This window comes from Pleurodeles waltl, chromosome 4_2 (assembly GCF_031143425.1).
Source record: "Pleurodeles waltl isolate 20211129_DDA chromosome 4_2, aPleWal1.hap1.20221129, whole genome shotgun sequence".
Taxonomy (NCBI): Eukaryota; Metazoa; Chordata; class Amphibia; order Caudata; family Salamandridae; genus Pleurodeles; species Pleurodeles waltl.
Window position 1 is genome coordinate 920,641,655 of NC_090443.1, and position 24,913 is coordinate 920,666,567.

Here is a 24,913-nt window from a genome sequence, read left to right on the forward strand (position 1 = left end):
TATAGTTTTATACACGTTATTTTAGCAAACTAGGCCTGCCGCTGTACACTTTAACCTAGATATATTTTATTCAGCTTTGTTTTATTATTTTAACATTAGCTGCATTTGCTGTCTTGTTTTATTTTCTCTATCTAGCTGTTCTTTGCCTAGGTCAGTTCTGCATTCTTAAACAAGGCATTTCTCTCACTCTGTGCTTTTCTCAAGGCTGCAGTAAGATGGGTTGCCGGAAAAGTGGTACGCTTAGTCTCCAATGTTCACAGAAACATACAAACTCTTACGTGGGGATTCTTTCTTGGAACATCAGTTGTTTTATTACAAAAACACTACTTTGACCTATGTACGTTAGAGGGAGATTCCAGCCAGATGACCACAACTGTATGCTGATTGCTTTGCTACAGCTGCTTATGTAGACTACAGGCCTCTTGCTCAGGTATGATGGATGATGTCTTCCCAGGGCGAACCTGGCAGGCAGAATTAGAGCTTAACATGCTGTGCTCTAACATAGCTTAGGTAGGAACTATCCCTACCAACATGAGTGACAGTATGGTAGCATTATTCTTGTGTTTTACTCTCCTTGTCACAATTTTAATCTTATTGTACTTCATCGTCCTAGTTATTGCAACACATGCCTTATTATCTAAGATGCAGTTACTTCAATAAAACCTTACTGAACTTTACTCTGCCTCTGATTGTCCTTGCATACATGAGACTAATGTAACTGAGAGAAACAGATGAGATCTGAGTGACCACGATTCCCCTGAGAAGTCATATATGTCATACACCCGGTCTCCCCAATCATCCCTGCTCTTGGGTGAAGATGAGGCACTGCTAGCTAGCCGGAACAAACCTGGATTAGGCGACAGGTGTCACATGGTGCTGGATCAGACTCAGTCCCCGGCAGTACAGGTCAGTCTGCCTCCCAAATCCAATAGTCTCATTAAGATAATGAGGACCTATGCAACAGTAGGGTGATTAATATTTAAAAGTGGGGCATGTGCGAAATTAAAGTCAACATGTTCCTCCAGTGGGCAACCTTTTACTGGTAGGGCTGTAGCTGAATTTTAGAACATGTCAAATACAGATTATAAACTTTACTCAGAATGTTTGACAGGACACTGCTACAAAGATCATTCAAATATTTTTATTTAATATTTATTTAAATTCCAATTTAGAATTTTACTAGATTTTTAGAAGAAAAAAACTTTTAGAATGTTACCATTTAATTGCCCAAACCTCCAGTAGGCTAATTAACATTAGCCTAGTGACAAGTGGTCTGCCAGTGATTGACCTTCATGAGGTATAAAAACTGCTCCCAGAGAAAAAAGAAACAATGGGGAGGTATTCTTCTTCACCTTGCAGAAAGAACAATCAGCGTAGACCCAGTAACTTCAATAACTTGTAAAAGTTCTTGTAAGGTGAGATCTGGGAAGGGAAACCTTTGTTTCCACAAGCCAGGCTAGACCCAAACCCAGTGGAAAGGAAGCTACCCCAGAACTAGTTTGGAGTGATCACAAGTGGAGGGGGCTACTCATTTCCCCGGACAAACTTCTGGGTGTGCATGTACACTGCATAAGAGAGAAAGAGTCTCTCGATGTTGGATTTTAGAAGTAAGCTGCACTGCTGGATTGCTTTTAGTAGAACAAAAAGGAACTGTTGAAAAAACAGGGAGGGTTGCCCCTGTGGACATTTACTCCATTGATTGTGGGGAGCCAGGAATCATCCACAGCCACTAGCTAGTGCCAACCATAAATGGGGAACCCCAAGGCACCCTCCTCCGATCACTTCCTGGACCAGCAGCAGTTTAAAAGTGGACTGAATCATGCTTGCTATGAATTGAGAGGAGCTCTTAAAGAGGGGACCTGTGTCCTCCAGTATCCAGGACAAAAACTGGACTTCAAGAGTCAATGGGCTGACTTCCAGTGTGGCTACATAGATGTAACACACTAGTGTCTCAAACCAGTCCCTGTATCTTTTTGTGCAGGGTAAGTGAGAGACCTGAGGCAGCCCTCTAATCTACGTATGGTACATTGAAGGCAGGAAATAGCCTTAATAACATGACCTGAAGATCTTTGAATATGAAATGTCATTGAGGTCAAAATTGCTCATTTATGTTTTTTGTATGATGGCAATGGATGATGATGGATGCCCATAACAAGACACATCATGTACCACATTCAAGGCAACAGACAGGAACTGGGAATAACTACCAGATTTGATCCGGTGAATTTACAACTCTGCTAAAGAAACAGGCTTGTTCTGCTTGGAACTTCTAGGCAGCATCAAATCTGTTTCAGCGGGCCCCCAGTGAGAAGGTATTCAACCTCCATAGATCCCTCTTTGGATACAGCCTTCTGCCATGTCCCACTGGAGAAATTCAAGCTCCATTTCAAAGACCCAACGCAGACATTTTGACCAGGAATGGCACCAAATGAAGCTGACCAATGTGAGGCCCTGGGTACGCAATTTAACTTTTCCTGTTCAGAGCTTATACCATGAAAATCAATGGTTTCAGCAGGATCCCGCTCAATGCATATCTGACTAAAGTGAAACCTCCCTCGATATAGTCTGGTACCTTGCCCTGCTACTGGATTCTAATTTCCATTTTGCAGATTAAGGACCAAGTTAATGGCCAATCCATGCTGTATTTAATGCAATACAGCACATTCCTGCCTTTTCCCCTGCACTGGCACCCTTTTGGCTGTCTAGCTCCAGCACAGATACCCTTGCACCATGGTGCGAGGGTGCCTCTGTTGCTTGTAGGATTGTTTGCGCTGAGGAAGGGGCACCTTCCTGCACAAAAACAATCCCCTGAGGTTTATTCTTCTATCCAGAATGCAGCACACAAAAAAGAGGAAGTAACAAGGAGAAAGAAAAACATTTTCCTCATTATGCCTCCCCTGAGAAGATGTAGCATTTTGGTGCATTCCCAGGTTTACCAGTTCCGATAAATCTGGGAATATATCAAAATCCATGGGAGTTGCATGGGAACACCCATGCATCACTCATGGAATGCCTTCCTAGGGCAGAGTAACACAGCGCTTTGTGCTGCACTGTGTTACTCCAAATTTATGAAGCCACGCAAGGCCTCCTTAAGGTCACCCACGATGCTGATGATACCTACATAAGCTTAAAAGTGGATAAATCAGAATTATTGAGCCATCATAAATATATGACTGCCTCAAAGTCACTGACTAATGGATGAGAGTCACCCTTAAATTCAACTCCTCAAAACAGATATCCTAATTGGCGGGTAATGGAAAAGCTACAACCTTCTAACAAAGTGGGCTGTAGACCTAGGAATGTCATCCACAACCTCCTGTGAGGTATGGAACTTAGCAATTATCATTGATTCAGCCCTCTTATTGTCAATTGATCAAATCATAATTTTACACAAGAACACATCTGTAGCGTGCCAATGGGCTATATACCATGTAGTATAAAAAATCTACTATGGCATGACCTCAACCTTCAGCTTCTGTATTTATGTATATAGTCAGTCATGATGCCCCCCTCTCACAATGGTAATAAATAGAAAAATAAAAATTAAACTCTCTCTCAGCTTCATTATTAATAATAATTTTAACTGCTTCTCCCACTTTACACAAATGAGTCTGCACCAAATAGAACAATGGAATGGCTTGGCTGATGGCTCAGTATTCCTTGCTGACTTTCCATGTCAAAATCTCATAGTCGGTCAGCTTTTTGACAACGTCTTAATGATTTTGCATCCCCTCTTCCTTGCAGCAGAAAATCATATATAGACTTGTTCTGTTCGAACTTTGCGGCAAGAGTAAGGAAGCGTTCTTGCATGAGGGCTTTTACAAGGGCATTATTATCTCACTGTACAATCTTTGAGTTGTCACAGACTTTAAATACATATCTAAATTGAGTGCAAACCCTTTGACAGGTTGCCAAACTGTTGTGCACTCTTAGTTCCTTTATGAGGACGTCAAGATAAATCTGTTTAATGCAATGAGGTATAGAGAGCACTTTAAAGTAAACTCAATCTGCATTGGTTTCCATTGTCAGCTACAACAATGCCAGTCCGGGGACCCCTGGGTTCAATTCCTTGAAAGACTTGGACAATGCCTTCTTCAACCATATTGGCAGCTGTGTGTGCTTTTTAAATGGAGAACATTGCAGCTTTTGCATGCAGACAAACGCCTTGAAAATCATCCGTAGTGGTGGAACCAGTATAGAATTTGTTAACCCCCTGAAGAAGCATAAGCATGCTGTAATGCACATAAAGTTGGCACGCTGGCAGATAGATAACATGTTTGTAGAGAGCTGGAAGGGTGACAGCAAACCCTTTCTTTAAAACAGCAACCAATCTCCACTTGCATGTGCATCTGTTCCTAGCACCAGCTGAAATTTAAGACCAACTTGGAACTTTCCATTCTGACCAAAGAACAAGATCCATAATTCTCCATCACTCTACAAGATGGGAAGGCAGTCAAACATCAACACATTGGCCAGTTCCCATGGTTTTAAAATAGGGAGGGTGATGGGTTTGGTGGTACATCCTTGTTGAACACGTCCTTGAAAATGTATTTTTAATGATCCAGCCCCAACTGACTTTCATGGAGGTAGGTTGCTTCAACGCTTTGAGGCAATCAGATATCACCTGTTTCCTTGTGCCAAACAGGTCATGTTGCTGTTGCTGAATGCACACTATTAGAAGCAAGTAGGCTAGGCATCATATTCTCTTTCTTCCAGTTTGATCTCTTCTGTATTACCAACACCCATCTTTCTTAGGTGCTATTCTTTTATGACTGTCTATTTGTTATTCATATGGGCCTCCAGTGTCATAACATACCTCCCATGATGCATTGGTTTGTAGCAATTAAGCAGTTTGTAATGTGTCCCTCATTAGGTTTAGCTGTTAGCAAGTATTAAAATCTACCTTTTTTTAATGGAGTCGCTTTGTGCACTTCCTTGTACAAACAAATACACTTATTCCATGTGTGTTTGTTGTAGTTCAAACATTTTACATTCGTTGTGTTGGAAAATGGCAAAATTCTACAGCATTCCATTAATTGTTTCCATTTCCATTTCATAGTATGTTTATAATAGTCTCCATTATTTGATTTTCATACCAAGCATTCAGGTTTCCCAATGGATTCTTGACCCTCTACGGCCCTTCATTAGGGTACTTGTAAGTTTAATACAGCAAGCTTGACAATTCTGCAAAGAGACAATTGCAATAAAGTTATGATGGAAACATGTATTGCAAGAGGTTCCTGCACCATAAATACTATAAAAGAACAAGCGGCATACCTTTATACACTTGATACAATGCTGATGGGAACCTTAGAAAAGCATCCTCATATCTCAGCAATGTGACCAAGCACCATCTTGAAAAACATTCTTATTTATTCACAAATATATAATCCTGTTTTGATTTCACAACATCAATAGAGGACTATGGCCCTCATTAAAACATTGGCGGTAAATGCCGCTTACCGCCGTGCTGACGGCTGCCAACATACCGTGACCGCGGCGGTATACCGCTACGTATATTATGACGCACAAAGAGAAATCCCCCACAATACATACACCCACACAAGTGCACCAGCCCCAAGGTCAGTGTTAAGCTGACGGTACCAAAACCCACACCATTACGCCAATAGAAATACGCCCACAGCATCATGACCCACGAATCACCGCGGCGGTCATTCAACCACGGTAAACTATTGGCGGTACACACCACCGCGCTCAAAATACACACACACTATCAAAACTACACCACATTGGACAATTCAAACTACACAAACCTGACACACCTACACACACCACACCCACACACCCAATCCAATATAAAACACCCACCCACAATACCCACAACCCCGTACAACGAAAACAAATATTGCCAACTGAGAGAGAGACAAGCCAGGAGCACCCACTGAATCTGAGCCACATAACACCATCATCCATACACCATCCACGCACCTCACAGCACATACCCCAACACATCACCCCACAAACCTCACACATACCACTCACACGACACCCATGGCACTACAAAGACACCCCAGGTTCTCAGAGGAGGAGCTAAGGGTCATGGTGGAGGAAATCATCCGGGTTGAGCCACAGCTCTTCGGATCACAGGTGCAGCAGACGTCCATTGCTAGGAAGATGGAGCTATGGCGGAGAGGCATGGACAGGGTCAATGCCGTGGGACAGCACCTCAGAACAAGGGATGACATCAGGAAGAGGTGGAATGACCTACGGGGGAAGTTGCGTTCCATGGTTGCAAGACACCAGGTAGCTGTGCAGAGTACTGGCGGTGGACCCCACCTCCTCCCCCACAACTAACAACATGGGAGGAGCAAGTCTTAACGATCATGCATCCTGAGGGCCTCGCAAGAGTAGTAGGAGGACTGGACTCTGGTAAGTCAAATCTTTACTACTCCCCCCCACCTGCATGCCATCTCAAACTCCTGCTCCTACCTTCACTCCAACACCTCACATATACCCCACCATCACAACCCAACCATCCCAATACCAAGTCCTACATGCAAATCAAATCAGATCATTAACATTTATAAAGCGCGCTACTCACCCGTGCGGGTCTCAAGGCGCTAGGGGAAAAAGGGGGGGTTATCGCTGTTCGAACAGCCAGGTCTTTAGGAGTCTCCGGAAAGCGGAGTGGTCCTGGGTGGTCCTGAGGCTGGTGGGGAGGGAGTTCCAGGTCTTGGCCGCCAGGAAGGAGAAAGATCTCCCACCCGCCGTGGAGCGGCAGATGCGAGGGACAGCAGCGAGTGCGAGGCCAGAGGAGCGGAGGAGGCGGGTGGGGACGTAGAAGCTGAGGCGTCTGTTGAGGTATTCCGGTCCCTTGTCGTAGAGGGCTTTGTGTGCGTGGGTGAGAAGTCGGAAGGTGATCCTTTTGCTGACAGGGAGCCAATGCAGGTGTCTCAGGTGTGCGGAGATGTGGCTGCTGCGGGGTATGTCGAGGATGAGGCGGGCCGAGGCGTTTTGAATGCGAATGCAACAACAATGCATGGACCCCCATCACAGACCTGCATGGACACCCATCACCACAGCACGCACACTAGTGACAATCACTTAGGCAAACCAAGCACAACTCACACAAGCCAAAGCTGCCTTGCTAATAACAACTATAGAGGGAAACATATCCATGCACAAGATGGCACACGTAGATACAATATCACTGCATTTACATCCCCACAGGACCCCCACTCAACGTCACCGAGAGGAGGTGCCAGCCACATCCAGTCCCCCCACAGAAGAGGCCCACAGTGATGACAGCAGCTCTGCACACCTGGATCACGATGACCAACCTGGCCCATCAGGGACCTCCAGACAGTCAGTGACCCTGCCACAATCACAAACCACCACAGAGCCTCCCCCCTCAGGAAACACCAGCACAGCACCCACCCAGCAGTCCCATACCTCTGTCCCCAGGACACGACAATCAGCAGTGTGTCCACCACTAGAGGGACCCCAGGCAACCCCACAAACACAGGATGATCAGGGACCTGGGGTCAATGGCAGTGGGCACACGGTTCAGGGGACAGAGGCACAGGACAACAGGGAAGCTGCGAGGACTGCTGTGCGACAGGGGGAGGACAGGCCCAGGGAAACCACTCTCCATGAGGCACTTGCAGAGATCCTGGAGCATACCACCATTCCCAGAAGACCATGTGCCAGATACTGTACAAGTAGCAGGAGACCCAGCGGTTGTAGGGAGGACCTGAAAGACATCCACACCACCCTGGTCAACATTGCAGGGGTGCTGGCAGACATGGCCAACACCATGAGGGAGGCAGTGGCACACCAATGGGCCCCTGACACTAGCCACACTGATGAACAGCCCTCCACCTGCACCAGCGCTAGTGGACAGGAGGCCCTGCCACAGGAACAACAGGCCACCAGCACCCCACCTCCTGCAGTAGGAGAACCACCACGTAAACGGTGGCCAGAAGTCAGAGAACATTGCCAAGACCCCGGCCAGGAAATAAGGCTCTCCTGATTGTCACCCTTGTGTGCCACTCTGTCACCCTGTCCACCCTGAAATGCCATTGCCCCCCTTCCTATGCCCCCTTGGATAATGCACCTGTGATACAAATAGACTGGACTCTACCATGGACTTTCCTCCATCAGCAACCCAGCCCATTGCAATACCCCCTACACCTATTAGCACCTAAATAAACACCCATGGTACAAATTCAAGTATGGAGTCTGTGGATTATATGACAACTGTGTTACTTTCACAACCTGTAAACATTGCATTTCTAATCAACTGCAATATTAACATATGTATAACCTGTAGTGGGCAGCGGTAAACACACCAGGAGCCAGAGTGGGGCACAGAGATCTGAAAATAAAGATGCCAAAGGGTACAGTAAGTGGGCATAGAAATAGGGAAATCTGGCTGCCATGTTCATAGGCAAACACAACACTGCAAAGGAAGGTGAAGTTACAGTCGCTTACCTGTGTGTCACTGGAAGTACTGTCAAATGAGTGTACTTCTGTTGTCCCCATCTTCTTCCTCTTCCTCCTCTTTGTCACTGTCCACAGGCTCCACCGCTGCCACACAACCATCTCCAGGCTCATCCTCCTGCAGAAAAGGCACCTGGCATCTCAAGGCCTGGTTGTGCAACATGCAATATGCAACGATGATCTGGCACACCTTCTTGGGTGAGTAGTAGAGGGATCCGCCTGTCAGATGGAGGCACCAGAATCTGGCCTTCAGGAGGCCAAAGGTTCTCTCAATGATCCTCCTTGTTCACCCATGTGCCTCATTGTAATGTTCCTCTGCCCTTGTCCTGGCATTCCTCACTGGGGTCAGTAGCCATGAGAGGTTGGGGTAGCCAGAGTCACCTGTAAATATCGAGGGATACCTGTTAGGCACACACTCACCCTTAGGGCCAAACCAACACCCATATACCTACATCAACTGGGTGGGGACCATGGGCTCACCTATTAGCCACACCCGGTGCCTCTGGAGTTTAGACATCACATATGGAATGTTGCTGTTCCTCAAGATGAAGGCATCATGCACAGAGCCAGGATACTTGGCATTGACATGGGACGTGTACTGGTCACCAAACACACCATCTGCACATTCAGAGAGTTAAAGCTTTTTCTATTCCTGAACACTTGTTCCTTTCTCCGGGTGGAGGGGGGGACAAATGCAATATGTGTACAATCAATGGCACCAATGAGGTTGGGGATATGTCCCAGGGCATAAAAGTCAGCCTTCACTGTGGCCAAATCCTCCACGGGGGAATACAATATAGCTGTGCATGTGTTTCAGCAGGGCAGACAACACTCTGGTCAGCACATTTGAGAACATTGGCTGAGACATCCCTGAAGCCATGGCCACTGTCGCTTGGAAGGAACCACTTGCCAGGAAATGGAGTACTGACAGGACCTGCACTAGAGGTGGGATACTTGTGGGCTGGCAGATAGCTGAAATCAGATCTGCCTCCAATTGGGCACACAGTTCTTGGATTGTGGTCCTATCAAGTCTGTAGGTTAGGATAATGTGCCTGTCCTCCATTGTCACCAGGTCCTCCAGGGGTCTGTACACGGGGGGATGTCTCCATCTCCTATTCATCCTCAGTGGTTTAGCTCTAGGGTGAAAAACGGTGAGCAGAGGGTCATATTCACACATATGTTTAAATAAATATGCATTTCTTCCTTTACAGAAACAGTATGTGAACTCGAGAGTCAGTTAATGTGCCAATGTCTGCTGTGACGCAGTTAGGTCCATGGCCTGTGCCCCCCTGAAAGGGCAGCTGCCTGACCTGTGAGGAGAGATAAGTGGAAATGAGGTAGTTCCGCTGACCTTGTGCGCCGTTGCGGTCGGCGGTCAACGACCGCAGCGCAACTTCGCATTGGTTATCATTGGGTCCTATGGGTTACAGGAGCCAATGGCAATGTACGCCAGTGGTGATGGTACGCACCGCCGCGGAAGTGACTGCCATTTTCTATCTGTTCACTCACTTGCTATCTGATCTTCAACAGGAGAGGACCTACACTGCAAGTGTTGCTGTGACCTTTGTTTTGAAGCGACAATGGCTCGAGTGTCTGGAGAAAGGGCCCCCGCCTTCACTTCGGAGGAGTTGGAGAGACTGGTGGATGAGGTCCTACCCCAGTACACTTTACTCTATGGTCCTCCAGACAAACAGGTGAGTACACTGTGAGCATGATGCGTGGGCCATGAATGTATGGAGTGCTGTCTAAAAAAACAAACAAACAAAAAAACAAAACAAATTTCTTTTTAGCCCTGGCGCCTAGAGGTTTCTGCCCCCCCTGGGGGCAAATCGGCCTAACAACAATAGGCCGATCTGCCCCCAGGTGAGGCAGAAATGGCCTAAAATAAATTTGACCCTTGCCTACGGGGTCGCTCCCCTTGCGTGACATTGGCACAAAAAAAAATCACCGGTGCCTAGTGGTTTCTGCCCCCTTGGGGGTAGATTGACCTCAATTCGGCCAATCTGCCCCCCAGGGGGCAGAAATGGTCTAAATACAATTTACCCCCCAGGGGGACGACCCTTGCCTAATGGGTCGCTCCCCATCTCTAAAAAAACATACAAACAAAAAAAAAACACACAAAAAAAATTAGCCTCATGTAGGGTGGGTCTGAGGTGTCCTGGGCAGAGTGCTGCATGTCTGGTGGTCAATGTTTGTGCGTAAGGGGATGGGAGGTATATGGTGGGCCATGAGTGTAACAGGCCAGACGGTATGACTCATATCTTTTTCTATGCATATTTTCCTGCAGGTCAGTGCCCATCAGAAAAAGGGTATTTAATGTGCCATCGCCAAGGATCTTTGACAGGCGGAGCACCCACAGCCGCAAACGGTGGGAGGACCTGCGCCGCTGGGCAAGGAAGACAGAGGAGGCCCAGCTGGGGCTGGCCTCCCAATGAGGAAGGGGTGCCCATCGTACCCTGACCCCCCTGATGTTCCCCATCGGTGGCATATCGGGAGTTGGATGGGTGCTTGAAGGCATCACAGCAGCCACAAGGGGGTGAGTACAGATTCTGAATCATGACTTGCGCATGTTAAGGTTTTACGTGGGTGGGGGATGTGGGCTGTGGGTGCCCCTAGGCCAGGGCGAACATGGCAGGGTAGGTCCCATGTTGGGTAGGCTCTGAAGCACTCCAACCCCAATAGTGTTAGTGAGCATCTACTACAGGGCAGGGTCCTGTGGGCTTCAGGTGTGCAGCTAATGACGTTCGGCATTGTACCCCAGGGACTGGTGACTAGCATTGTAACTGGTGGTGCATGGCCTAGTGCATAGGGCTGATCTGTGTGTTGTGTACACCAACAGTAGTGTTGTTGCTGGAATTGACCAAGTATATCCTCTGTCGCTCCCCCCTTCTTGTTTTGTCACTCTGTCCTTCTGTGCATTAGCATCATCTGGTGGAGGCTACCACCACAACCGCCACTATCTCCACCTGCACCGCCACCTGCACCGCCTCCTGCACCGCCTCCTGCACCACCGCAAGCAGCACCACTGCCAACAGCAGCAGCCCCAGTGGGCAGCCGTCCAAGGCTGCAGGTGAAGGCCGGGAAGCTACCACCACAACTGCCAGTATTGCCACCTGCACCGCGGACAGAGCCACCACCTGTACAGCGGCCAGCACCGCCTCCTTCCCTGCCGCAAGCAGCACCATTGCCAGCAGCCCCAGTGGGCAGCCGTCCGAGGCTGCAGGTGAAAGTCTGAAGGCTACCACCACAACTGCCAGCACCGCCACCTGCAGCGCAACTGGCATACACTGAGCAGCCGTCACCGCTGGAGAGCAGAGTGCAGTGGTGACTACCTGGGCTGCAGTGCATCCTGGCCCCTGCAAAAGATGTTGTTGTGACACCCAGGTGAGAGACTGTGACCTTGCACTCCAAAACATCTGCAACACAGGGCGCAATGCCCCCTCCAGAACCAGTGGAAGAAGGCATCCACTCAGCCCCTCCTTGCCAGGATGAAGCACACTGGGCACAAAGCCCCCTCCAGAACCAGTGGAGAAGCCATCCACTAGAGAGACCGTGGCCTTGCACTCCCCAGGACCAAGCAGTGGGCAAACCACCCACTTGAGAGACTGTGGCTTTGCACTCCCCAGGACCAAGCAGTGGGCAAACCACCCACTTGAGAGACTGTGGCTTTGCACTCCCCAGGACCAAGCAGTGGGAAAACCACCCACTTGAGAGACTGTGGCCTTGCACTCACCAGGAGCAAGCAGTGGGCAAACCACCCACTTGAGAGACTGTGGCCTTGCACTCCCCAGGACCAAGCAGTGGGCAAACCACCCACTTGAGAGACTATGGCTTTGCACTCCCCAGGACCAAGCAGTGGGCAAAACACTCACTTGAGAGACTGTGGCTTTGTACTCCCCAGGACCAAGCAGGGGGCATGTTGCCCTCTCCAGGAGCAGTGGCCTTGTACCATCTTCCGGCTGCGGTGCCCCCCCATTCGCTGTCCCCGTGAGGTGCCTGTGTGTTTTCGACCTGATGCCCCTGCAGTGTTCTCTCCGTAGTGAGGCAGGAGTCAAGTGTGGGCTTGGCCTGTGTCATTTGGCCAAGTGGGCCACGGTCAATTTATGAGTGGGCATTGTCCCTCCTTTTGTATATATTGTATATATTGTGCAAACTGTTTTTTTCTTTATGAACGTATTTCTCAGTATTACTAATATTACACTCATTTTACTCCATTCCTTTGGTCCTTGTGTTATTCCAGAGGGTTACGGGGTGTATATGCAATGTTGTTGTATGTGTTTGTGTGTATAGTGTTGGGAGTGAGGGTGGAGGTGTTGCGTGTTGCATGTGTGTGTCACTTTCTTTCCCCCTCCTTATGTGCTAGGTGCAGTACTCAGCGTGATCGTCTTCGCCGGTGTTCATGTTCCCGGTGTATGAGAAGATACACCAACATGGGGAACACCTGCAGCTCAGGCTCCATGGTGTCCTGGTTCTTCCTTGAGTGTCGAGAGGTGAGTCGTTTCCCTTCTGTGTTCTGTTTCCGCTGTGCTTTTGATGGTGTTCACACCGCCCCGGAAAATCTGGCGAATGGGCGGGTTGTAATGCAGTGGGCGGTACATTGTCTTCCGCCTGGCTGTTGGCGGTTACCGCCGCAGTGTTTGTTGCTACCACCGTGGTGGTCAGAGTGTTAAAGTGGCTGTATGTGTTGGCGGTTTTCGCTGTGGTCATAATTCCATTTTTTTTACCGCTGGCCTGTTGGCGGTGTTACCGCCGCTTTATCACCGATGGCCAGGGTTGTAATAAGGGCCTATATTTCTATATCAAATTGATGTGTCCAGGGCCAGAGAATACTTTTTTTCAACAGAAGTTTACCTTGTAGAGCGCAGATCTTTTGAAATAATTTGTAATTCATGTTAGGAAGCCTTAAATATGCCGCAATGCAGGAAGCCCAAAATCTCACTCTGCTCCTAGCTAGGAAGCATGAGGTGTAGCAAGCAATTGTTCCTCTTCTAGTTACTGGACAAATTCTGTTTGTTGGGGCAATTCCTATTGTGACTTGCTTTTCTCCACCATGACTGCAATCACAGCAGCACTAAGAGACATTTGCTTTGATTTTGATATTGGTAACATGGATCTACAGTGATCTCAATGTCTACTTGCCCCATCGGTGATTCAGCAGGCAAAGAGAGTTGTGCACTTCGGCAGAAAAGGGAAGAAGGTTTTATGTCAGTGCTCTTTCTATTGATGGCATACTTTTCATGACAAGGACTGTTTTCCTGAATGCAATAATCTTATTTTCTCATGGATTAACACATAGTAGAAAGATTTCTGGACCTGTGGCCAGGAAATTCACAAACTTGTCTACTTCTCAGTCTCCTGAAGATAATGAAAACAGATTTGGCCATTATAGTGAATGAACTAAATATGACAGTAACAATGATGCATAGTCATGGCAGCCACTGAATTTATTTCCAACTGCAACTCTTGAAGTGCATCTCTTGTTGCATTGAATGCTACAAGTAGCTCAGCAGACAAATCAACAAGGACTAATTCCAAATCATATACACCAATCCAGGGATTAATGTATACATTAGCTCAAAAAATAGACCTTGTCTAGCCTCCACAATAGGTGTATGTATATTTATTTTATACCTATGAGCGAAACCCCCCAAATTTAATGGCTCATGTGCTGCAATATGTGGCACAACTCAAATGTTTAGTGTTAGATAAGAAATAGCACACATGCCTTCCCAGTGCCAGGGAAGCACATTGTAATCCTTAGTTCCCCAAATGAAATACATACCACTCTGTAACTGTGTTAGGTCATTGTGTGATATTTACTGAGACAAAGGCCTACCCCCTCAGGGAAAGAGATCTGAGATTGATCATATCATTTATAATCAATCTATGCAGAATTTATAAAAGTAACATTTGCCCATGGTGCCATGTAGGAGCAGCAAGCTGACCATAAAGGATATTCTAAGATTTTAGAAATTACATTTGGTGCAAGAGCATTATAATTTTCTTTCTCAATTAATGGAACATATAGAACACCATCAGGTGTTATCAACAGTGTCTCTAGACATGTAGTGATGTTCCAGTAATGTAAGGTATAGTTAACATTTTTTCCTTGTATCTTAGTTGTCCAGATCCTACTTGTCTCTCATATATTCTAATTACAAGTGGTATCATCAAATTCTAATATGTTAGGACACTTGCTACTTGCTAGATATCCTAAGTATTGGAAAGCTAGGTTACATCCTGAAACTTGATGCTTTATACATACAGGAAAAGCACTGTCCTCCACATTGTTTTCCACCATAGGAGACACTGGGGGCCATATTTATACTTTTTGACGCACAACTGCGCCAACGCAGTTGTGCGTCAAAAATTTTAACGCCGGCTAACGCCATTCCAAAGCGCCATGCGGGCGCCTTATTTATGGAATGACGTTAGCCGGCGCGGCTGACTGGTGTGCGTCAAAAAAAATGACCCACACCAGGCAGCGCCGGCGTAGGGGAAAATGGAGCTTCGGCATCAAAAAATGGGGCAAGTCAGGGCTGAGGCAAAATATTGGCCTCAACCCGATTTGTGCCATTTTTGTTTGACTCCCAACCCCCATTGAAATGACTCCTGTCTTAGCACAGACAGGAGTCATGCCCCCTTGCCCTATGGCCATGCCCAGGGGACTCATGTCCCCTGGGCATGGTCATTGGGCATAGTGGCATGTAGGGGGGCACAAATCAGGCCCCCCTATGCCACAAAAAAAAAAAAAAATACTTACCTGAACTTACCTTAAGTTCCCTGGGATGGGTCCCTCCATCCTTGGGCGTCCTCCTGGGGTGGGCAAGGGTGGCAGGGGGTGTCCCTGGGGGCATGGGAGGGCACCTCTGGGCTCCTTCCGAGCCCACAGGTCCCTTAACGCCTGCCCTGACCAGGTGTTAAAAAATGACGCAAAAGCGGCTGGACGTCATTTTTTTTGACCCGCCCACTCCCGTGCGTCATTTTTGCACGGGAGTTTAAATAAGGCGCACATGCCTTGGAGTAATTTTTTAGACGGGAACGCCTACCTTGCATATCATTAACGCAAGGTAGGTGTCTACGCAAAAAAAAAAAATAGCTTTGCGTCGGATTTGCGTAAAAAAAAACTACGCAATTCCGGCACAAACAGAGTATAAATATGCCCCTGGGTATTCAGCTTCAATATATGGTAGTATGGTACAATATAGGTACCACCCAATCCCTCCTTCTCCACAGTCCCAAGCTACATTTGGTATAAGGCATCCCTTTCCTTGTGCATAATTCTGTATAGGCACAGGTGTCCTGTGTAAGCCAATGGGGTCACTGGGGTTTCTGGATAATTCTCTACACATCCAGCAATTTTCCAGACATAAGACTTGGGCTACTTTCTCATGTAGTGCAATGAGGGGATGGCCAGCTGGTTGTTTAAATACTGGTAGCACCCACAAAATTAAGGTACTAAAAATCATTATTTGTGCTATGTGATCTATACAATGCATTTTTATTCCAAAAGTTATAGATATAGCTATGAAGTCTTTCTGTTACTCAGTTCTAAGCCACTTTCTCTAATTGTCAGTAAGGCAATGGCATGCAGCGTGCTGTCTTCTTCTCCTACTGGTCTGCAGTTGTCTTGTTCAGGGGCCGTGTCATGGACCTGCCTTGCGGTGTCCTCTTCAGTCTATTTTTCAGCAGGGGTGACCACCTCCTTTTTTTGAGACACCGCCGTGTGCTTCACTCAACTGCATCAGTTGGTGTCACCTGACACTTGATGAGGGGCCCTCAGAGTGGCTCTTAGGGATGGTCTGGTCTGTCTCCCCCTCTTCTGGTGTGTTGGGCTGCTCCATGGGTTGCAAGTGCTCATCCGTTGCAGGCACCTCTGTCTCCGTTGTTGTTGGTGCAGATCTGCACCTAGTGCCGTGAATCCAATCAGGACGTCCCTGCAGCTTCCCCACCATCTGCGTCACCAGGAGCATGAGATGTGGTCCAGTCCACCTAGAACTAAGAGAAACATCTTTTATTTTTCTCACCACGACCATGTCTTCAGCTTTAAAAGGGTGTGTGGGCTCTGAGGACAGATGGGGAAAAGCTTCCTTTACCTGGAGATGGTGATGCCTCAAGACAACTGACAACTTTATAGCATAGTCAGAAATGTTTTCATCAGTCCACAGAAGTGCTGCTTAAGATGCTGGGAGAGGCAATCTCAAACCCACAGACATAGGCCACCCAACCAGTACTTCATGGGGGGACAAAATGGTTGTTCTAGTTGGCATTGCCCTTATGGCATGCAGCACTAAAGGCAGTGCATCAGACCAGGCCTGTTGCATCAGTTGTCTTTGCTAATTTATTTTTTATTGTGGAGTTCATTCTCTCCACCTGTCTTGAACTGTAGGGGTGCATGCAGTTTCCACTCTATTCTTAAACATTCCCACATCTTTTGTACAACTGCCGCCACATACTCTGCGGAGCCATAGGTCTCCCATCAGGGTGGACCCAGAATCCCTCATCATTTTGTTCACATCCAGCATCAATCCACACTCTCTCCTTACCTGGTGTTGCAGACTATTGTGCTTCCTTCACATTACCTTGCAACAATTGTCTCTGAGTGAGCTGAATTGTTGGAATACTTTTTGCCATTATGGCCACCATCTGTACTAGCTGTAACATGCTCTCTCTTGCAGTTGTGTCAGCCTTGGTATTTCCTCTGGCTATCTTGGTATTAGCTCCTGTATGGGCCTCACATTTCATGACTGCTATGCTGTTGGGTATTAGTATTGCTTTTAACAAGTTCTTTACTAAAAGTCAATTTTGAATGTGGTGCTCTGCTGTTGTTGTGAAACCACGGTACTGCCACAGCTGGCCAAAATCATGGACAACGGCAAAGGCATAATGTGAGTCAATATAAATGTTAACAGTTGTCCGATCAGCTAGGATGCATGCTCTTCTTACAGCATACAGCTCAGCTTGCTGGGCAGATGTGCCAGAGGGCAGAGCTGCACTTTCAATTATTATGTCTACCCTGCTCTGCAATCAGTATCTGTCAGTGTACTGGAGCAACCATCAGTGTACCACTCATAGTCTGTCTTTTCTAATGGTGTCTGTTGTAAATCTGGTCCAGGGGTGGTTCATGTTTCTACATCCTAAACACAGTCATGGTCAGGGGTCTCATCAGAATCACCTGTTGCAGGTAATAATGTTGCCAAATTAACAGGTAGGCATTTTTTATGGTGATATTAGTGTTAGACAACAACGTGACCTCATATCCTGTGCACCTGGCCGCTGAAAAATGCTGTGTTGCTGCTGATGACAGCAACAAATGTACCGAATGTGGCATATAAACAATAAAAGGGTAGTCCATCACAATGGGAGCCACCCTCTCTACCATCACATCGGCTGCGGCCACTGCTCTCAAACAAGCTGGATGCCCAGTCACTGCTGAAGGCAAAGTCCCAGAGTAATACTCTACAGCTCTTTTTCCAGAGCCATGCTGCTGTGTCAGCACACCATTTGCAATGCCGTTTTGCTCTGACACATAGAGATGGAAGGGCAGTTTGTAATCAGGCAGCCCCAATGCTGGTGCAGTACACAATGTCCCTTTCGGTTTCTTGAAACATTCTGCAAGTTAATTAGTCCATACAATGTTGTTGGGTGCATCTTGTAGTGTGCATTTCCTCAAAATTGCATCATAGGAACTGTATTCAGGGGTCCACTGGTGGCAGTAGTTCATCATCCCCAGAAAGGACAGCATTCCTTTCGTTGTGGACTGGGGCTGCATGCTTTGAATCATTTTTTTGGTGATATGTGGCGTGTACCTTTGGATATCACTAAACCTAGGTAAGTCACCTCTTTTTGGCAGCACTGACATTTTGACAATGAAGCTTTGTGTCCTCTCTCCTGGAGGTGGTTCAGCAGAGCTGCAGTGTCTTCTTCATAAGCCTCAAGTGATGGAGTTGCCACGAGGAGATCATCAGCGTACTGCAAGATGACACTGCTGCCTTCCAGATGTAGGCTGTCCAGGTCTCTCTTTAATGCCTGTGCCAGTGGGACTCTCTGTGAATCCTTGGGCGAGTTTTGTGAAAGTGTACTGGGTATCTTTTATTGTGAAGGCAAAGAGGTACTTACTCTCTGGGTGGACTCTAATACTAAAAAACGCACTTGCAAGATCTATAGCTGAAAAGTACTCTGCTTCTGCAGGTATAGAAGATAATATAGTATTGTGTGAGGCACAACAGGTGCTAAGGGAACCACAATGTTGGTTATTTGGTGAAAATCCTGTATGAATCTATACTGCCCAGTGTTGCCCTTGGGCAATGGAATTATTGGACTATTACAGGGGCTATTGGTCTTTTTAATGATGCCCTGTTATAAGAGAGACTCAATCACAGGTTTTATTCCCTCCCTTGCCTGAGATGACAGTCTATACTGATGCACATAAAGTAGTTCTGCATTTTCTTAAGCATCACTTTCTGGAGAGGGCATGTTTTTAACACTCCTGCCTCATTTTTGTGTTTTCCCCAAACCTCTGAGTTTACTTGTTCTAGGACCTTGTTTTTAGTCAGCTGTAAAGCCATATTCCCTTCAAGCTTGTCAAAAACTGGAGCCCTGTCATTCCTGAGCATACACAACATCCAACACCATCCCTTTCCATCTCCCAGCACAGACACAACTCCCAAAGGAAATGTAAAATCCTTTGTTCTTCATAAGCATCAGAGACGTTTGACCATGGGGCCCAAATCTTAAGGATAGAATCCTAGTGCTACAGCTACAGACATGTGTTGTTCTGAAGCTGGCCCTAAAACGATCTCTCTTCCTGTGGTCCTAGTTCAATACTCACTGCTGCAGTTAGTGCTATGTTAACCAATTTTAACCTGTGTTCAGGTGCTTGTAAGTAAATCCCAGTTCTTGAAACACACACTGTTGCAAACATTTTTTGCAGAGGAGGTAGCTCCCCAGAAAATTGGTGGGGCATATCCATATTAAAATTAAGTAATCAATCATTTTATCTCCTACCTTAGTTGGAAACATTGTATTCTATTTAGGTGTGTCAGATACCTTTATCATAGAGCACTAGGCTCATCAGTTTTCTGCTGCTTGAGTCACATCTATCTTTGCATCATCCTATGCTCCTACTTGTTTTCTCTGGAAAGGGTTCCTTGGCATAGGCAAAAAATAACATTCATCTCTACTCTTGTCTCCTTGCTGGTATCCTTGTCCTCCATCTTATCTACACTGAGCCCCTTGGTAATTCAATAATATCTCCTACAAAGGTATTATTCCTCAAGAAAACAGCAAATTCTGCCCTGTCCCTAAAAGAATTTGCAATACTTCCTTTCTCCAGTCTTGTTAGTTGCATAGTAATGGTTCCTGAAGCAAGTTACAATCCAGTGGGGCACCAGCTCCTTCTTTTAGTTACGTTTCTATTGACACTGCAAAATGCATCACAATGGGGTCAATCAGTTTCATTCTCGGACCTAGAATGGACCTGTGGTGTCCAATCTAGTTCCAGGAGGGCTGGATCAAAACCAGAATTTAATTGCTACCACCCTGTAAATTCTTATATTTATTGAATATATTTAAATTACTAATGATGATATCCTAAAACATTTTACATGTATTTAGCATCAATTTGACCCTCTTTTTAGTAAGCACAGGAAAGCCCTGAGACATTCTCAAAGCCAAGTTTTTTTTTCTTCATATGGGTTCAACAACATTAAGGGGGTCATTACGACCCCAGCGGTTGGCGATAATGTGGAAGTAGTACTGCCAACAAACTGGTGGTACTTACCCCCACATTATGACATTGGCGAGTCTGCTCCAAATACCCCTCTCCCCTGCTACCTCTCCAAACCCCCCCATGTATATACACACATATCTCATATTTGAAATAGGGTGATGACCTGCAGTCATGCTTTCACAGTCTAATGTAGACCCTTCAGCAGTTGCTAGGCTTTGAAACCATTCCAACAGGCACCACAATAAATAGGGGCCATGATAAAAGTTGAAATCTCACAATTGTTTTGCTTTAAAGAGGCACTGAAAGTTCTCGCCTATATATTTTCTTTTTTTGAAATACTGCATTTGTCTTGCATCTCAAAGCTTGTGCATGTGATCCTTTCAAATCATTTAGATAAAACCAGTCTAATCAGTGTACTGCTAAAAAAGTGGTGTAAAATAAGGACTGTCACAGTTGTCATTACTTCTTTGTATAACTTTGGATGAGAAAATATTTAAAGCTACCCTGGAGTATTTTTGTAACAGCAGTGCTAGTCAGTGCTAAATACAGAAGCTTATCTGACATTTAAACCCGCTGTTGTAAATTCACATCTCCTGCCTTAGCACAGTTAACAGCTGCTGTTTTGTGTTTGACCTATGTCAGAGTCCAATAACAGCTCTGCAGGGCCAGAAGCACGACAGAGGACTGACTATGGCTTCTATTGGACTTTTTTGCTTATGCAGTGTCATCCCCAATCTTTTTGTCTCCTGCCTCCTATTTTTTCTGACCTGTTGCTGTTGGCTTTTGAACTCTGACCACTTTACCACTGCTAACCAGTGCTAAAGTGCATATGCTCTCTGTGTAAGATTGTATGTAATTGGTTTATCCATGATTGGCATATTTGATTCACTAGTAAGTCCCTAGTAAAGTGTACTAGAGGTGCCAGGGCCTGGAAATCAAATGCTACTGGTGGGCCTGCAGCACTGGCTGTGCCACCCATATAAGTAGCTCTGTAATCATGTCTCAGACCTGCCACTGCAATGTCTGTGTGTGCAGTTTTAAACTTCCAATTCGACTTGGCAAGTGTACCCATTTGTCAGGCCTAAACCTTCCCTTTTCATACATGTCAGACACCCCTAAGGTAGGCCCTAGGTAGCCCCAAGGGCAGGGTGCAGTGTATGGTTAAGGGAGGACATATAGTAATGTGTTTTATATGTCCTGACAGGGAAATATTGCTAAATTCGTTTTTTACTGTTGCAAGGCCTGTCCATCCCATAGGTTAACATGGGGGCTACCTTTAAATATGATTAAAGTGTAGATTCCCTTTGGGAGCTGATGGACATGTGGATTTTGGGGTCTCTGAGCTCACAATTCAAAAATATATCTTTTAGTAAAGATGGTTTTGAGTTTGAAAATGCCACTTTTAGAAGGTGAGCATTTTCTTGCTTATACCATTTCTGTGACTCTCCCTGTTTGTCGATTCCCTGTCTGGGTCAGTTTGACAGTGGGGATGGTTGCACCTCACACTAGACAGTGACACAAAGGGAACTGGGGTGTAGCCTGCATATCCTGATGAGCCATCTGTGCTAGGAGGGAGGGGAGGAGTGGTCACTCACACCTGAAAAGGCTGTGCCTGCCCTCACACAATGCAGCCTCCAACCCCCTGGTGAGTGTCTGGAGCCTGGCCTGGGCAAGGCAGGATTTCACATTCTAAAGAGACTTTACTTTGAAGTAGGCCTACTTCAAAGGAGAAATTGGGTAAAAGAAGGGCACCCAAAATCACAGACTTTAGAAACACTTCTGGAAACAGGAGGAAACTCTGCCTGGAGAAGAGCTGAGGAAGAAGAGCTGCCCTGCCTGTGACTGTGCTTTGTGGAACTATCCTGTAGTTGCTTCTTCTGCCAGAGTAAGAGGGCAAAGACTGGACTTTGTGTGCCTTCCATCTTGAGAAGAAATCTCCAAGGGCTTGATTTAGAGCTTGCCTCCTGTTGTTTGAAGTCTCAGGGACAGCAAAGACTTCTCGCTGTCAGCACCTGGAGTCTCTGGAGGGACTCCTACTCTGCCCTGTGGTGCCAATCCAGTTCCTGGGACCCTGAAAGGAGAAGCTGGCAGCCTAAAGAAAAGAAAATCCACGCACAAGTGCTGTGCGGGCAAAAGATCGCTGCAACTCTGATCTGCAGCTAAAGATACGATGCGCTGCCGGCTCAGCAGCTGAAATTCAATGCTAGCCAGAAACGTGACCAAAGAATCGACGCACAGAGCAGGAGAAACGGCGTGCAGCATCACTGACGGAGGCTGGGAGATCGCATCCTGAGCTGCGTGGTTTTCGGATCATCGTGCGGCTGGATTTCCGACTCAAGTACCGCTGGGCGTGTAAAAACAACACAAGGCCTGCCCGGACCCGAGAGTGCTGACCGGATTGACGCATCACTCTCCTACAGAGAGAAGAAACGACACGCCCTGACCAGACGAAAGGAGAAATGACGCAAGGTCCCGCTCGTGAGTGGAATCGACACATCACAAGTACCTTTTGACGCACACTTGCCCGTGCGGGGTTATTTTTGATGCACCCAAGGTACTTTTTTATGCTAACAGTGTTAGTGTGTGTTTAAAACTACTTAAAGACTGTTTTTGCATTTTTATTGATAACTTGACTTGTGTATTGTGGATTTCCGTCATTTCGGTCTTGTTTTGTTCAGATAAATATTTCCTATTTTTCTAAACTGGTGTTGTGTCATTTTGTAGTGTTTTCATTAAGTTACTGTATGTGTTGGTACAACTACTTTACACCTAGCACTCTGAAGTTAAGCCTACTGCTCTGCCAAGCTACCAAGGGGATAAGTAGGGGTTAGCTGAGGGTGATTCTCTTTTACCCTGACTCAAGTGAGGGTCCTTGCTTGAACAGGGGGTAACCTGACTGTCAACCAAAGACCCAATTTCTAACAGCTTCGGACAACATTTTCAGTCTGTGGAAAGGTAGGATCCAAACTATGCTGTTTTTGTATTTCGGTGCAGTGCGCTCTCTAGCACCCATTAACACCAGTAGGGAAAGGTAACCTTCTAAAGAACTGGCTCAAGAAAATTTCAAATGCCAGTATGCACATAGAAACCCTGTGCAGAAAGGCAGGCAAGGAGCTGGGGTATTTGAGACACACTGCAGCCCATAGGCCACATTAAAACTAAAACTCACATTTTCATTTTGTTACAAAGATACACGGATATTGGCATTGTTACAGCTCAGAATCATCCCATTTTGTACACAAGATACTTACCTATTTAGACACAGAAACCTGAATGTGTAATTTGCACTTGTTGAGAAAAATAGCACAGAAAAAGTAACCACACCCTAAAAGTGTGCTTCAAACCGTAGAAAGAGAGAAAATAAAATGCAAATTATTAACTGCTATAACAGAATACTTATGAAAAGGACAATTTAAAATGTTCATATTGACAGAATAGTGCACTTGTAATGGTGTGTCCTAGCCTTTCTATTGACTCACATTGTAGTACATCATAAAAAAGGAAGGGGTGCAAAAACTTGTGGGAGTTAGGTACATAGCTGATATTTACAGTAGTGATGTTAGACATTGTAAACAACATAAACATGCAAAATGTTTGTAAAATTAATGTTAAGAATAATTTACATGTATGTATATTGAGAACAATTTGTGGTAGTAGGCCATATTTAGCCTTGGTTATTATTGAATAATGTTTTAGGATCTTCAAGCTGTAGCTTCACATTGCAATATGTCTTTCTTCAGAAATTACATTTTATGTTGATTATGTATGATCTTTTACTGAATCCTAGAAATGTTTATTTTATCCTTTAGAAATAAGTAATGATTCCCTATTGAACCACTAATGTACTTGAAAGGTCTTTTTCTGAAGTGGTATACCATGTACCCAGGGCCTATAGATGAAATGCTACTAGTGGGCTGTAGTACTGGTTGTGCCAGAACACAAATGTAGCCTTTCAAACCTGTCTTAGGTCTGCCACTGCTGCCTGTGTGTGCAGTTTACTGCTACTTTGACCTGGCATTTAAAACTATTTGCCAATCCTTAAAACTCCCTTTTTTCTACATACAAGTCACCACTAAGGTAGGGGCTAGGTAGCTAATGGGGCAGGGTGCTGTATAAATAAAAGGTGGATCATGTACTTTTAAGTTTACATGTCCTGGTGGTGTCACACATAAATTCGTTTTTTAAAAGTTTTTTTTAGGAACCAAGGTTTATTGGCAGGCCAAGGCAGACGCACATCCCGCTGTTACATCTTACAAGCAAGCATCTTCTGCCCTGAGACATTTAAGTCAGGCAGTTATATATGTTGAAAGTGCTGTCACAGTAAAACCCCACGGGGACACAGTCCAAACATGGGCAAGCATATACAAAATAGAAATGCTGCTTATACACAAACTTCAAGAACGCAGAATAAAATTATACACAATGCAATGTGGGCAGAAACAAGTGAACAACAGTAGGCCTAGAGCCCGCAACAGGAAACACCCCAAAATGCACATTTTTTCACTGAAATCTGACATGTTTTTGGGAAAGTGCCTAGCTGTGGATTTTGGCGTCTATCTCATCCAGCACCTACCAAAACCTACTAACCTATACATTTTTTAAAACAAGACATTTAAGGGAATCAAGAATGGGGTGACTTGTGGGGCTCTAACTAGGTTCTGTTACCCAGAATCCTTTGCAAACCTCAAAATGTGGCAAAAAATACTTTTTCCTCACATT

At 45.8% G+C, this 24,913-nt stretch overlaps 1 long non-coding RNA gene across 4 annotated transcripts in view; it reads right to left on the minus strand.

The window, feature by feature from the left end:
• The window catches only part of LOC138293471 (uncharacterized), a 305,721-nt gene that overhangs the window by 190,341 nt on the left and 90,467 nt on the right, over positions 1–24,913 (minus strand). For 3 of the 4 annotated variants that reach the window (XR_011203013.1, XR_011203015.1, XR_011203014.1), the window contains one exon: positions 14,956–16,461. The exons of the other annotated variant lie outside the window; for it this stretch is intronic. This is a non-coding gene — a long non-coding RNA (uncharacterized lncRNA). Of the gene's footprint in view, positions 1–14,955; positions 16,462–24,913 lie in introns of those variants that run through there. 4 annotated transcript variants of the gene reach the window in all.